The sequence below is a fragment of the Henckelia pumila genome, chromosome 2 (assembly GCF_033568475.1).
Source record: "Henckelia pumila isolate YLH828 chromosome 2, ASM3356847v2, whole genome shotgun sequence".
Classification (NCBI taxonomy): Eukaryota; Viridiplantae; Streptophyta; class Magnoliopsida; order Lamiales; family Gesneriaceae; genus Henckelia; species Henckelia pumila.
The window spans coordinates 51,774,182-51,787,908 of NC_133121.1; the positions used below are offsets into that span (position 1 = coordinate 51,774,182).

At 33.5% G+C, this 13,727-nt stretch overlaps 1 non-coding gene across 1 annotated transcript; it reads left to right on the forward strand.

Moving 5' to 3' along the window:
- The first annotated feature begins 13,140 nt into the window (after window positions 1–13,140).
- On the forward strand, window positions 13,141–13,245 carry LOC140885962 (small nucleolar RNA R71). Its single transcript, XR_012151373.1, has one exon. It is a non-coding gene; the product is annotated as a small nucleolar RNA R71 (small nucleolar RNA).
- Window positions 13,246–13,727: the final 482 nt, after the last annotated feature.

Genomic DNA, 13,727 nt, shown 5'->3' on the forward strand with positions numbered 1-13,727 from the left:
CGGAATCAAAACTGAAGAGGAGCCATCTACCTCTAACCCGACCAAGGATTTAACCTCAACCGATTGAGGAAACACTAGCAAAGAAAACAGCTGAGCAACTGAGCAGTGTAACAATGTCTCTCTTTATCAAAAAATTTTGTAAGTTTATGCGTAATAATCAAACAAATTTTAATAAACCTTACTACAAAAAGGACCATACAGAAGATGGTCCCTCGTGCTTTAATTGTGGCAAGAAAGACCACTTCATTGCAGATTGTACCAAGCCTAAGAATGATGAAAAGAAACAATACTACGAGAAGAATAAAGGAAAAGAAAGAAGAAAAATTTCAAAAAGAAAAGGGAACAAAGAGTGCTGGTTTCTTATGAAGGAAAAAGCATGTGGGCAGAAACCGAATCTGAATCATCAGGTTCAGATAGCTCATCAGAAGAAAGTGAAGATGAGCAAGTACAGTGTCTAATGGCCAACTCTAAAAAAGGAGATGACGATAATGAGGTATTTGACTTTAATGCATCTGAGTTTACACGCGAAGGCTTAGTACAAGCACTTAATGACATGGTTAATGAGTATCAGAAGCTCTCTATATCATTCGAGGAAGTAAAAACAGAGAAAATGTAAGGCCCGAGATTATTTGATTTAATCCGAGATTATTTAATTTTAATTCGAGAATATTTAATTTGAGAATTTTTTGAGTTTAGATTTAAATTCTAATATTCTTAATAAATTGAATTTAATTAAGGGGCAAGGACCGATTGCAAAATATGAAGAATTGAAGGGCCAAAATGCAAATATGCAAATATGAGTGGGACACTTGTTATACACATGAATATCAACGTGTATAGTTCTTATTTTATCAGAAATATTCAGCACAAAACCGAGAGAAGAGTAAAAGGAAAGCTCAAGCAAAATTTAATCATTCAATCTTTGATATCTTTTGATCCGTTCGTTCAATTTTAAATCCGAGCCTAGTTACGGAATCTTTGCAACGAGAGCTTCGATTTGATGTAAGTTTTCTTATTTTCCAACATATTTTGAAAGTTGCATGTTGGGAGAAATCAGAATTGAGCATGTCTTTGTGTTTTTGATTTTATATGCTTTACCGTATCGAAGTCGGATCGAAGAACGGATATCGGTTTGAATTGATATGAATTTTCGGCCTATGTTCGAACCTAGCCATTTTTTATTGTGCTGGTTTATGATGATATATTGTTGATATGAGCTGATTTTGAAGTAAATGTGATGGTTAGACTTGATAGAAATGAAGTTCGGTTACCGGTTTTGTTGTCGTTATGCCGCCGGTTCGAAAAGAGCTAGACTTGTGATGTTTTGCTTGAGCTGGACATTTATTTAGTTCTTTTTTTATGTTCTTCGAATATTTATGTGATATTTCAGATTGTCTCAAGGGACATAGACTTCGTAAATCCATATTCGAATCGAGAAGGAAGTGAACAAGGTTTGAAGTTGTTTTGGTATTGAAGATTGAGTTGTGGATTTTAATAGTGTTTGATATGTGTTCTTGATGTCATGTTTTAGATTGAAGTACTCAAGAAACAAGATATAATATGATATAAGATGACATCGATTGAAAGGGATATGATACTCGAGATCGATGATTTCTTGAGTATTGGTAGCGCTTAGTCGTGTCGCGCCCAAATTAACCCAACTCAGATTAACTAAATAAACATGTAGTAGCGAGAGTAGGGATCGTTCCCACGAGGAAAGTGAAATTTATTCGTGTTCTTAAAAATACTGGAAATAAATAAAAGGGGGATTTTTTGGATTTAAAAAAAACTACTAAGCAAGAATTAAAGTAAGAAAGATCAATAAATAACGAGACTTGGTATCGGTCGACTACACCCTTGATATTATTCATTCAATCATTGATCATCTAAAAATAATTAATCCTATCAAATATTCATCATCAGAAATTTAATTCCCGTTTCACCTTAATTTTAGTTAACTAGACAACAACAGTCTAAGTTAACCCTTACCCCATAAACTAACCCAATACCAGCGATCAGATTTAAATCCACGATAGCATTCAAACTAGTAAAACTGATAAAGCTAGACAACACAAACATCAGTAGTTGTATTTAGCCTAGTCAATTATTATCCCTACGAAATAATAAATTTAACAGCAGAAAATATCACACGCAGTTTCTTCGCAAATTAGAGGTTTCAAACAATTACTGATTTGAATTCTAATTTAGCTTTCGTTTGTATAATGAAATCCTAAGATGGCCAATTTAAAAATCTCATACACAAGCATATCAATCAATTCAGAATAATTCTTGATACTTGATAAAAATCAAACATTGAAAATCAAAATCTCATGAATAAACTAAATCAAGGGTTTTGTCTTCCTCAACCAAGCACTAAAAACAAGAAGAAATAAAATCTAAGAACAAGAAAGATAAAACCTAGCCGCAAAGGTGGTTCTTGAGCCTCCTCTGCGTCTCCTATCTCTTCTCCCTCAAAATCTCCTCTAAAATTCGAGATATATCTTTTAATTAAGGCTAGAGTCCTTAATAATAAAAATTCCTAAATTACAGATTTTTTTCCGAACAGCACGTCTCGCTCGATCGGCAAGATGTTGCGGATCGAGCGAGCAACTTTTTCGAACCTACTGTTTCCATATTTTTTTTGGCCGCTCGATCCGCAAGATGTTGCGGATCGAGCGAGCAACTTTTCTCCCAGCGAGCAGCAATTTTGCAAAATTCATATCCGGAGATCTAGCCGTCGGATTGAGGTGAAATTTGGACAGCTGCTTTAAAACATCTTGAACTTTATTCTGGACGGTGAAGATCGGATTTGGACTTTTATAAAATTAAATATGATTTTCTGATCATTGCTGCTCCGTAATTCATTCTCGTGTAATAGCTTTTCCATCTTTTCCTCGACAAAACGCTACGTCCTATACAATAAACATGGGAGAATGTAATGTAGACACGATGTATGAAATATGAACACAATGCTTAATTAAAACACATAAACGCATGCAAAATAACAACACAATGATATTAAAATATGCAACACAAACATGCCCATCAAATAACCCCACACTTAGTCCTTGCTCGCCCTCGAGCAAGTCATGCAAAAACAAAATGAAACAACAACAAACACATAATCAAGGACGAATCGCTCATATCATAGCCTCAGAGAAAACCACTTTCATCTAAAAATAAGTTCATAGCGACTCTCAATCATCAATGATACACCTTCAGTCGAATGCGAACGTGTGTGTGTGCCATGTTACCCCAGTTACACGCAACTTCAAAAGAACAAAGTTTCAAGACTGTTCGCCGACCTATAACAATTCAGTGCAAGCCTCACCATCAAGAACTCTCCTCCCAAAAATCCTTCAACACAACACAACTGCCTTGAGAATAATTACGCATATCCGGATTTTGCACCCGGTATTGCTTTAGCCCCAATAATTACCCGCATACTTAGCTATAACTATGACAGGATTAGAATTTCAATCCCCTCGTCTATAGTCCGGATGGAGCATCAACCCCATTTTATCCGCATACTTAGCCTTGAATTTGCTCTTTTAGGATTAGGATTTCAATCCTTTTCAGGCTCGGATGGAGTTGTAAATTTTTTTTTTCTAGTTGCGCCCAAGATCGTTTATGCCATATCAAAGAAATCATCAAGATTAAAACACTATCAAGTTCTACAAACACCTATTGTCGTGCAATGGTCCAACAGACATCCACAATATCTAATACATCGCTACACTTCACTGGTTAAACATGCGTGCTTAAGAATATTCAACAAACAACCTACGGTTTCTCAAATCTGATCAAGAGTTAAATTTTTTTCAAAAATCATCATTTTTCAACTCTCTCATTATAGGCTAACAATCATCATCCTACTCATGTAACACGACAAACACAAACAAACTAACAAATGATACGGAACGAACTATATGCATATACTCAACAAACGAATGCAAACAAAATGACAAACCATCGAATGAACTCCCCCCACACTTAACCAAAGCATTGCCCTCAATGCTCTAGTACTAACGACACAAACACAAATAACAAAATGATAACGAGATGCAAAATTAAAACAAAACTCCCCTGGTTCAAGTGTTGGCGTTGTTGTACTCTTTGGCCTTAGGCTGAATAATGGGAGACTCATATTGAAAATTGGTCTGCAGATGGGGCGGCTAGGCTCCTGAAAACAAAGAAAATAAAACAAAAAAAACAAAACAAAACAAAAACAAAAACAAAAAATGAAATAAAGAAAAAAGACACTGGGTTGCCTCCCAGCCAGCGCTTGATTTTCAGTCATCGGCTTGACTCTCAGAAGCACTGCTCAAAGAGCGGCTGACGCTCAAACTGAGTGTCATATGACACCACAAATGGGTCTTGGTTCCATAAGCCCTCAAGCTTGGCAAGATATAAACATATTAAGCTCGTCACCTTAACAACACTCCGTAGCTGGTAAACATGGGAAGAGAATATCTCTGTAGGCTCTTGGAAACCAAAATATTTCGAAACTGGTACTCCATCATATGCTTCTTCCAGTACATCTTCCGGCTGAGGTTCAATTAGAAGAGAAGACTCAAGCTATAATATCCGGAAAATCCATAAATCTATTCATTAATTATTTCATGAATTTTAACTGAATTTTAAGTTATTGTATTTTATTATTTAAGATTTAAAGTTTATTCTCAATTAAATATTATGTGTTGTGTAAATGATTTAAAAGTTTATGTTTCAGGTATTAAAATATATGTTTAGTTGTTGTATTAAATGATTTTATTAGAATTGATTCTAGACCGAGGATACAAGTCTAGCCTATGCACGAGATCGTGGGAAATGATTTTACGAGTATTTTGAGTATAATATTGTTATGATTTTATTTTAATCATCGAGAGAAAAAAATCTTATTAGTCGAGTTTGAGGTGCGTTGAACAGACTACGTTTGATGTAGTATTTCCAACCACCGCCCCTTATCATTATCTCCCATACCCCATCCCAATTAATACCTTGTCCCTTGTCTCCTCCCCCACCTATTATCTCATTCTATTCCCTTCCATATGTATCATCTTCTTTTATATTCTCCATTTCTGAAACTTAAGTGCAAGAGCTTCCCGTAATCTTTCCTCCAAGCTTCAAGAATCCCAACAATTTCCTTCATCTTCTTCCTTCATCTTCCAAACTCCAAATTTCATTCAAGCTCGCCTACCTCTGCACAGCGGATGTATTTTTATCATATCTCATTCATACAGTGTCCAAAATTCATTCCGTTTGAAGGGTTATCTTCCTTACTTCCGTACCTTCGATTTGAGCTATGAATCTTTATTTTTGGTGGATGTTTCAGCCTAGATCGAAGCCATCTTGTAAGACATTTCTGCACAGATTTTCTATTCCCTTTCTTCTTATATTTTGTTTTTTTTTATTCTTGGTGTATTCTCACCATATAAAAGTGTTATTTTGATCTTAGGAACAACTTAACAACCTCTTGGATTTCATCTTCCTTTGGTTACCTCTTTAGCATGTCTCGATAACATTTGAGTATGGTTAGATCTCTACAAAGGTCCATGTTAATCTTGTTCTTCAAAGATCAAAGGAAAGTACAAAATTTTAAGGTTTTGAAACCACCATTCAAAACATATTTATTTTGATATAAAAAGATGTATGTTGAGATATGTGTGTATGATTTTCAAGAATTTCAAGAGCATGATGTTTTTATATTTTAATGGTTTGAAGAGCATGTTATGTGATGGTACGAAATCGTGAAGTATAAGTCGTTCTTGTCAAGTTATTGAGTTTGATTCAAGAGATACATGTTTATTTTAAAGTTTTGATGAGTTCCAGAGCTTCAAAGATATTTTTTAATTAAATTATATAGCTATAGTAATAGAAAATATCATATTTTGAAGTATTGAGTTAGTTTTAGTTAAAGCATTGAAATGTTTCATGTGCTCGATTGTCTCGGATTAGCGACACTCATTACAATTTTAAAGATAAATATTAGTGTACTTATTCAAATGATATGAGGCTAATTATATTTGAAAAATAACTTATTTATCTACAACTTTCGTGTTTTGAGTTTTGTCAAAATCATTTTTGAAGATTGGTCAAAAATGCCCCGAAGTGTGTCGAATATTTTGAAATTCCGGCAGTGACACAGCTCGGGAGAATGAGTATAACCTTTTACTGAAAACTCCAATTGAAGTGAGGTTTTCTAAATTAGAAAGCCAAGCGTAAGAGCTACAACTTTCCTGTTTATCACTTTTCCAAATTCTGGGCTCAAGAACTCGAAATATCAGTGTGAATGCATAGCAACTGCAGTGCAGCAGAACTGTCAATGCGCAAGTATAGCGCCCCAACGCTTTTCTTTACGCGCTGGAGCGCTGTAGCCTCGAATTAATTTTCTTAAGTTTTGATTTTAGGTCCTAAATTCATGGTTATGATCTTTAAAGGCTTCTAAAGTATATTTAAGAGTTTCTATGCAAAAATTTTCAAGTTTTAAGTCAAGAACGAAAAGAACGACTTACGCGGATCGATTACGTTATGTGATGCATGTACATGTCTATGTTTCATTTATGAAACCTATGTTCAATATGAAAGTATGATTTTTATCATTTATGAAATGCATGAAGTTATCGAGTAAAGTTTTATGTTCATGAATGAAAGTTATGAAGGAAGTTACGATGAAATAATGATGCTTCATAATGAATGAAATGATATGATGAAAGATGAAAGTTATGATGAAATGAAAGATGATAAAGCATGAATGAATAATGTTATGATGAAGCATGAATATATGATATGTTGATGCATGAAAATATTTTGATGTTTTATGTGTCTTTGTGGTGGCAATACGGGACTGGTACTCCGGTTTGGGCTCCGGAGGGACCTTTTCAAATATGGCTCAATGTACGGGTTAGGTCCTCCGGGATGAGCTCCGGAGGAGCCTTCGAAAATGAAAGAATGAATGCTATGAGGCTTAGTGCCATATGCGTTGATCAACAAGAAAAGATGAATGTGCCCATTATGATGGTTGCCACAATTTCACATAATTCATCACCCCAAAACGATAAGTTTTTATGTTATGTTAATGGTTTATGTTCACGGTTTGATGTTGTCCAAGTTGCATAATTTTATTTATTAGATGTTAAGTGCAAATGTTTATTTAAGAATAAAATGGTAAAGTTTTGAGAATATGCATGAATTCTATTTTCAAGATTTAAAGTTAAGTGAGTTGATGTTCATGTTTAAGTTCCTTGCATCTTTTAAATGTTTTGAAGTTCATGTTTAAGATTTTAAGTTTAAAGTTCCATGATGTTTACGTTAAAATTCTTCAACTTCAAGGTATCATGTTATGTATGTTCAAGTCATTTTATGTTTAAAGTATTTTGAATAATGATATCAATATGCTTATTTTAATCTTGCTGAGTCATTTAGACTCACTATACTTGAATGGTGCAGATGGTTTAGCAGTTTTGATTTAAAAAGCTTTGGTAGCACGGCTGAAGAGTCCAAGAGGCGAAGACATTGCATGACACAATAGTTGAAAAGCTCTGATATATTTAAAGAGAAAATATTTATCTAAGTTTATTTATGTTATGTTGTTATAATATTTTATGTACGATGTTTAAATGTAATGGTTTAATTATTTTCATTGTCAGTCTTTTAAAGATGAGTTTTGAGGATCTCAAATGTTTCGTCTTTCAAATGTATTTTATATACATAGTTAATTAATTGAACTCACTTTCCCCTATCCTCTTAAAATATTAGTAGCAGGTTTTGACGTGCCGTAATTTAGATGGACTTAAATGTAGGGTTTCATCCGTGTTTCATATAATGAATTTGTTGATTTACTAGAGCGATGCACTCCCATCATAGTTTAAAAAGTTTAGAAAAATTTCCTCACTCTTTTTCCGCAACTTTTTTAAATAAATGTTTTAAAATACGGGACGTCATAGTTGGTATCAGAGCAACTGGCTCTGGGAGATAGTTTGTGCATGCAATTTCGCCAAGGACTCGAATGCTCCTGCTTCCATGACTGTAAGTTCAATGTTTGAAATTTTTAATTGTGTTTTCTCTTACAGTTATAATCGGGTGTGATTTTCAGAAGAAAATTTTTCATGTGTTGAATGGATTTTGGATTTGTGATCATGACGAACTTTACTTGATTGAGAGAATCTTGAGGAAATAATGATCATTGTTCAAAGACATGAATTTAGATTAATGTTACTCTCTAAATTGGGTTATTAGTAATATCTTGTTTGGATAAATTAAGTGATCATTTTTAGATTTGAATGTGCTATACTTTGTATACTATTGTTGGAATAAAAGATTTCGTGAGGGAACATGATTTATTGATGAAAAATTCCTTCTTTGGGCATTACAGATAAGATTATTTTTCGTTGGATGTTATACTTGCACCATGAGGAATGTAAGATGATAATTAGATTTTTGATTGAGAACCCTTGTTGTATAGGATATACTAGTTGATGAGGAGTGTTCTCGATTTTTATTGCTTTGGATTTTAAGAAGAATGATTTTGGATTAAGCTTTGAGACGAAAATTTGTTGCATGTGAAATTTACAAGGTTAAGTTTGTTGGAACAAGCTTATTTTCGAAATTAATACTTTGAATGCTAAGTTTTAGCAGATGAATTTGAGAATTTTATTGGGTTTAATTAAGCTCTATTATTACGACAATACAATATAATGGAAGAACAAGGAGTACAAGCATTTGTAAGAACAAATAAAAAAGTTGGGGTGGATATTCATCGGTAAATACAAGATACATGAGAAAGATAATCATGATGGTTTCAATGAATAACATTAAAAATGCCATCTTCTTCTTCTTTGAGATCTTGGAGAAATACCTTGTGTGCGAAAGAGTAAGTTGAGAGTGATTGAAATTTGTTTTGTGATCATATTTATAGGGCAAAAGAAGAAGAAAACAAGTCGTTTTGTTACCGTTTTCTTTGACCTTTAGCTAGAGTTTGAGTAAAAATCACGTGTCTGAAGATATTGTGGATTTTGGTAATCAGAACTAAGTCGTAAATAAGATTTGTAGCCGATTTGAACAGATATATTTTGATCCGATAAGACTAAGGATTGCAAATAAGAATGATGTAATATTTTGTTTATCAGAGTGCGCAGCGGATGTATGATTTATGAGACAATGAATTTGGGAAATTGAAATGTAAATGTGGGATTGTATGGATTAACTTGAGAAAAACAAATGTTTTTAGAGATTGATAAGTCGAATTTCGAGGACGAAATTCTTTTAAGGAGGGTAGATTGTAATATTCGGAAAATCCATAAATCTATTCATTATTTATTTCAAGAATTTTAACTGAATTTTAAGTTATTGTATTTTATTATTTAAGATTTAAAGTTTATTCTCAATTAAATATTATGTGTTGTGTAAATGATTTAAAACTTTATGTTTCAGGTATTAAAATATATGTTTATTTGTTGTATTAAATGATTTTATTAGAATTGATTCTGGACTGAGGATACAAGTCTAGCCTATGCACGAGATCGTGGGAAATGATTTTACGAGTATTTTGAGTATAATATTGTTATGATTTTATTTTAATCATCGAGAGGAGAAAATCTTATTAGTCGAGTTTGAGGTGCGTTGAACAGACTACGTTTGATGTAGTATTTCCAACCACCGCCCCTTATCATTATCTCCCATACCCTATCCCAATTAATACCTTGTCCCTTGTCTCCTCCCCCACCTATTATCTCATTCTATTCCCTTCCATACGTATCTTCTTCTTTTTCATTCTCCATTTCTGAAACTTAAGTGCAAGAGCTTCCCGTAATCTTTCCTCCAAGCTTCAAGAATCCCAACAATTTCCTTCATCTTCTTCCTTCATCTTCCAAACTCCAAATTTCATTCAAGCTCGCCTACGTCTGCACAGCGGCTATATTTTTATCATATCTCATTCATACAGTGTCCAAACTTCATTCTGTTTGAAGGGTTATCTTCCTTACATCCGTAACTTTGATTTGAGCTATGAATCTTTATTTTTGGTGGATGTTTCAGCCTAGATCGAAGCCATCTTGTAAGACATTTCTGCACAGATTTTCTATTCCCTTTCTTCTTATATTTTGTTTTTTTATTCTTGTTGTATTCTCACCATATAAAAGTGTTATTTTGATCTTAGGAACAGCTTAACAACCTCTTGGATTTCATCTTCCTTTGGTTACCTCTTTAGCATGTCTCCATAACATTTGAGTATGGTTAGATCTCTACCAAGGTCCAAGTTAATCTTGTTCTTTAAAGATCAAAGGCAAGTACAAATTTTTATGGTTTTGAAACCACCATTCAAAATATTTTTATTTTGATATGAAAAGATGTATGTTGAGATATGTATGTATGATTTTCAAGAATTTCAAGAGCATGATGTTTTTATATTTTAATGGTTTGAAGAGCATGTTATGTGACGGTACGAAATCGTGAAGCATAAGTCGTTCTTGTCAAGTTATTGAGTTTGATTCAAGAGATACATGTTTATTTTAAAGTTTTGATGAGTTCCAGAGCTTCAAAGATATGTTTTAATTAAATTATATAGCTATAGTAATAGAAAATATCATATTTTGAAGTATTGAGTTAGTTTTAGTTAAAGCATTGAAATGTTGCATGTGCTCGATTGTCTCGGATTAGCGACATTCATTACGATTTTAAAGAGAAATATTAGTGTACTTATTCAAATGATATGAGGCTAATTATATTTGAAAAATAACTTATTTATCTACAACTTTTGTGTTTTGAGTTTTGTCAAAATCATTTTTGAAGATTGGTCAAATATGCCCCGAAGTGTGTCGAATATTTTGAAATTCCGGAAGTGACACAGCTCGGGAGAATGAGTATAACTTTTTACTAAAAACTCCAATTGAAGTGAGATTTTCCGAATTATAAAGCCAAGAGTAAGAGCTACAACTTTCCTGTTTATCACTTTTCCAAATTCTGGGCTCAAGAACTCGAAATATCAGTGTGAATGCATAGCAACTGCAGTGCAGCAGAACTGTCAATGCGCAAGTATAGCGCCCCAGCGCTTTTCTTTACGCGCTGGAGCACTGTAGCCTCGAATTAATTTTCTTAAGTTTTGATTTTAGGGTCCTAAATTCATGGTTATGATCTTTAAAGGCTTCTAAAGTATATTTAAGAGTTTCTATGCAAAAAGTTTCAAGTTTTAAGTCAAGAACGAAAAGAACGACTTACGTGGATCGATTACATTATGTGATGCATGTACATGTCTATGTTTCATTCATGAAACCTATGTTCAATATGAAAGTATGATTTTTATCATTTATGACATGCATGAAGTTATCGAGTAAAGTTTTATGTTCATGAATGAAAGTTATGAAGGAAGTTACGATGAAATAATGATGCTTCATAATGAATGAAATGATATGATGAAAGATGAAAGTTATGATGAAATGAAAGATGATAAAGCATGAATGAATAATGTTATGATGAAGCATGAATATATGATATGTTGATGCTTGAAAATATTTTGATGTTTTATGTGTCTTTGTGGTGGTAATACGGGACTGGTACTCCGGTTTGGGCTCCGGAGGGACCTTTCCAAATATGGCTCAATTTACGGGTTAGTTCCTCCGGGATGAGCTCCGGAGGAGCCTCCGAAAATGAAAGAATGAATGCTATGAGGCTTAGTGCCATATGCGTTAATCAACAAGAAAAGATGAATGTGCCCATTATGATGGTTGCCACAATTTCACATAATTCATCACCCCAAAACGATAAGTTTTTATGTTATGTTCATGGTTTATGTTCACGGTTTGATGTTGTCCAAGTTGCATGATTTTATTTATTAGATGTTAAGTGCAAATGTTTATTTAAGAATAAAATGGTAAAGTTTTGAGAATATGCATGAATTCTATTTTCAAGATTTAAAGTTAAGTGAGTTGATGTTCATGTTTAAGTTCCTTGCATCTTTTAAAAGTTTTGAAGTTCATGTTTAAGATTTTAAGTTTAAAGTTCCATGATGTTTACGTTAAAATTCTTCAACTTCAAGGTATCATGTTATGTATGTTCAAGTCATTTTATGTTTAAAGTATTTTGAAGCTATAATGATATCAATATGCTTATTTTAATCTTGCTGAGTCCTTTAGACTCACTATACTTGAATGGTGCAGATGGTTTAGCAGTTTTGATTTAAAAAGCTTTAGTAGCACGGCTGAAGAGTCCAAGAGGAGAAGAAATTGCATGACACAATAGTTCAAAAACTCTGATATATTTAAAGAGAAAATATTTATCTAAGTTTATTTATGTTATGTTGTTATAATATTTTATGTACGATATTTAAATGTAATGGTTTAATTATTTTCATTGTCAGTCTTTTAAAGATGAGTTTTGAGGATCTCAAATGTTTCGTCTTTCAAATGTATTTTATATACATAGTTAATTAATTGAACTCACTTTCCCCTATCCTCTTAAAATATTAGTAGCAGGTTTTGACGTGCCGTAATTTAGATGGACTTAAATGTAGGGTTGCATCCGTGTTTCATATAATGAATTTGTTGATTTACTAGAGCGATGCACTCCCATCATAGTTTAAAAAGTTTAGAAAAATTTCCTCACTCTTTTTCCGCAACTTTTTTAAATAAATGTTTTAAAATACGGGACGTCACACAAGCACCTCTAAATCTTCAGCAGGAATTGATTTGCACTCCCAATCCTGTTCTCTGAATCATCATCATCGAGCCAAATTGGGTTGGTCACTTCTTGAGTATCTTGCTTCACCTCTTGTTCTTGGTGTTCATGGAGGAATGATCTGTTCATATTCTCTATTTACTCCGCAAGGTCGCATCTAGACTTTTTTAGATCTTCTATAGATTCCACAGTCGATGCCACAAGCTTGCTCATGATATCGGATGTAAGATCAACTGCGAACAACTTCCCTCCTCCTTTTGAAGCTCAAATGGTTGGTCTGTAAAATCTGGGTATTGAGACTGTGAATACCAGTAATAGTCAAACTCTGCCATATCATCTAACAGGTGTCTCATGGTATCATCATCTCGGCAAAATATTGAAACACGGGCTGTGAAAGCTCCATCAATTACCCATCTTCTTGTCACTCCATCCAAACCACCAAGAAATTATGTTAGGAAAGAATAGTTAGAAAAATCACGATACCGGAAGATGGTTGCCAAATCCTTGAATCTCCCCCATGCTGCATAGAATGGCTCTCCATGTTGTTGGATAAAACTTGGGAATACTTGTTGATTTGACATCTCAAAGTATTACACCGCAAGAATCCCCCTTCGCCTAAGCAAAATTCTTTCTATCCCTGGGTCGTATGGAAATTCTTCTAATTCCGAAGATTCACCTGCACGGACAAAAAAACCAGAGTAGCACTAGGAGGAATAATAATAAAAAACAAAGAAACAAAAACAAAAACACAAATAAATTAAACGCCTTTCCCCGGCAACGGCGCTAAAATTTGGTAGCGCTTAGTCGTGTCGCGCCCAAATTAACCCAACTCAGATTAACTAAATAAACATATAGTAGCGAGAGTAGGGATAGTTCCCACGAGGAAAGTGAAATTTATTTGTGTTCTTAAAAATACTGGAAATAAATAAAAGGGGGATTTTTTGGATTTAAAAAAAACTACTAAGCAAGAATTAAAATAAGAAAGATCAATAAATAACGAGACTTGATATCGGTCGACTACACCCTTGATATTATTCATTTAATCATTGATCATCTAA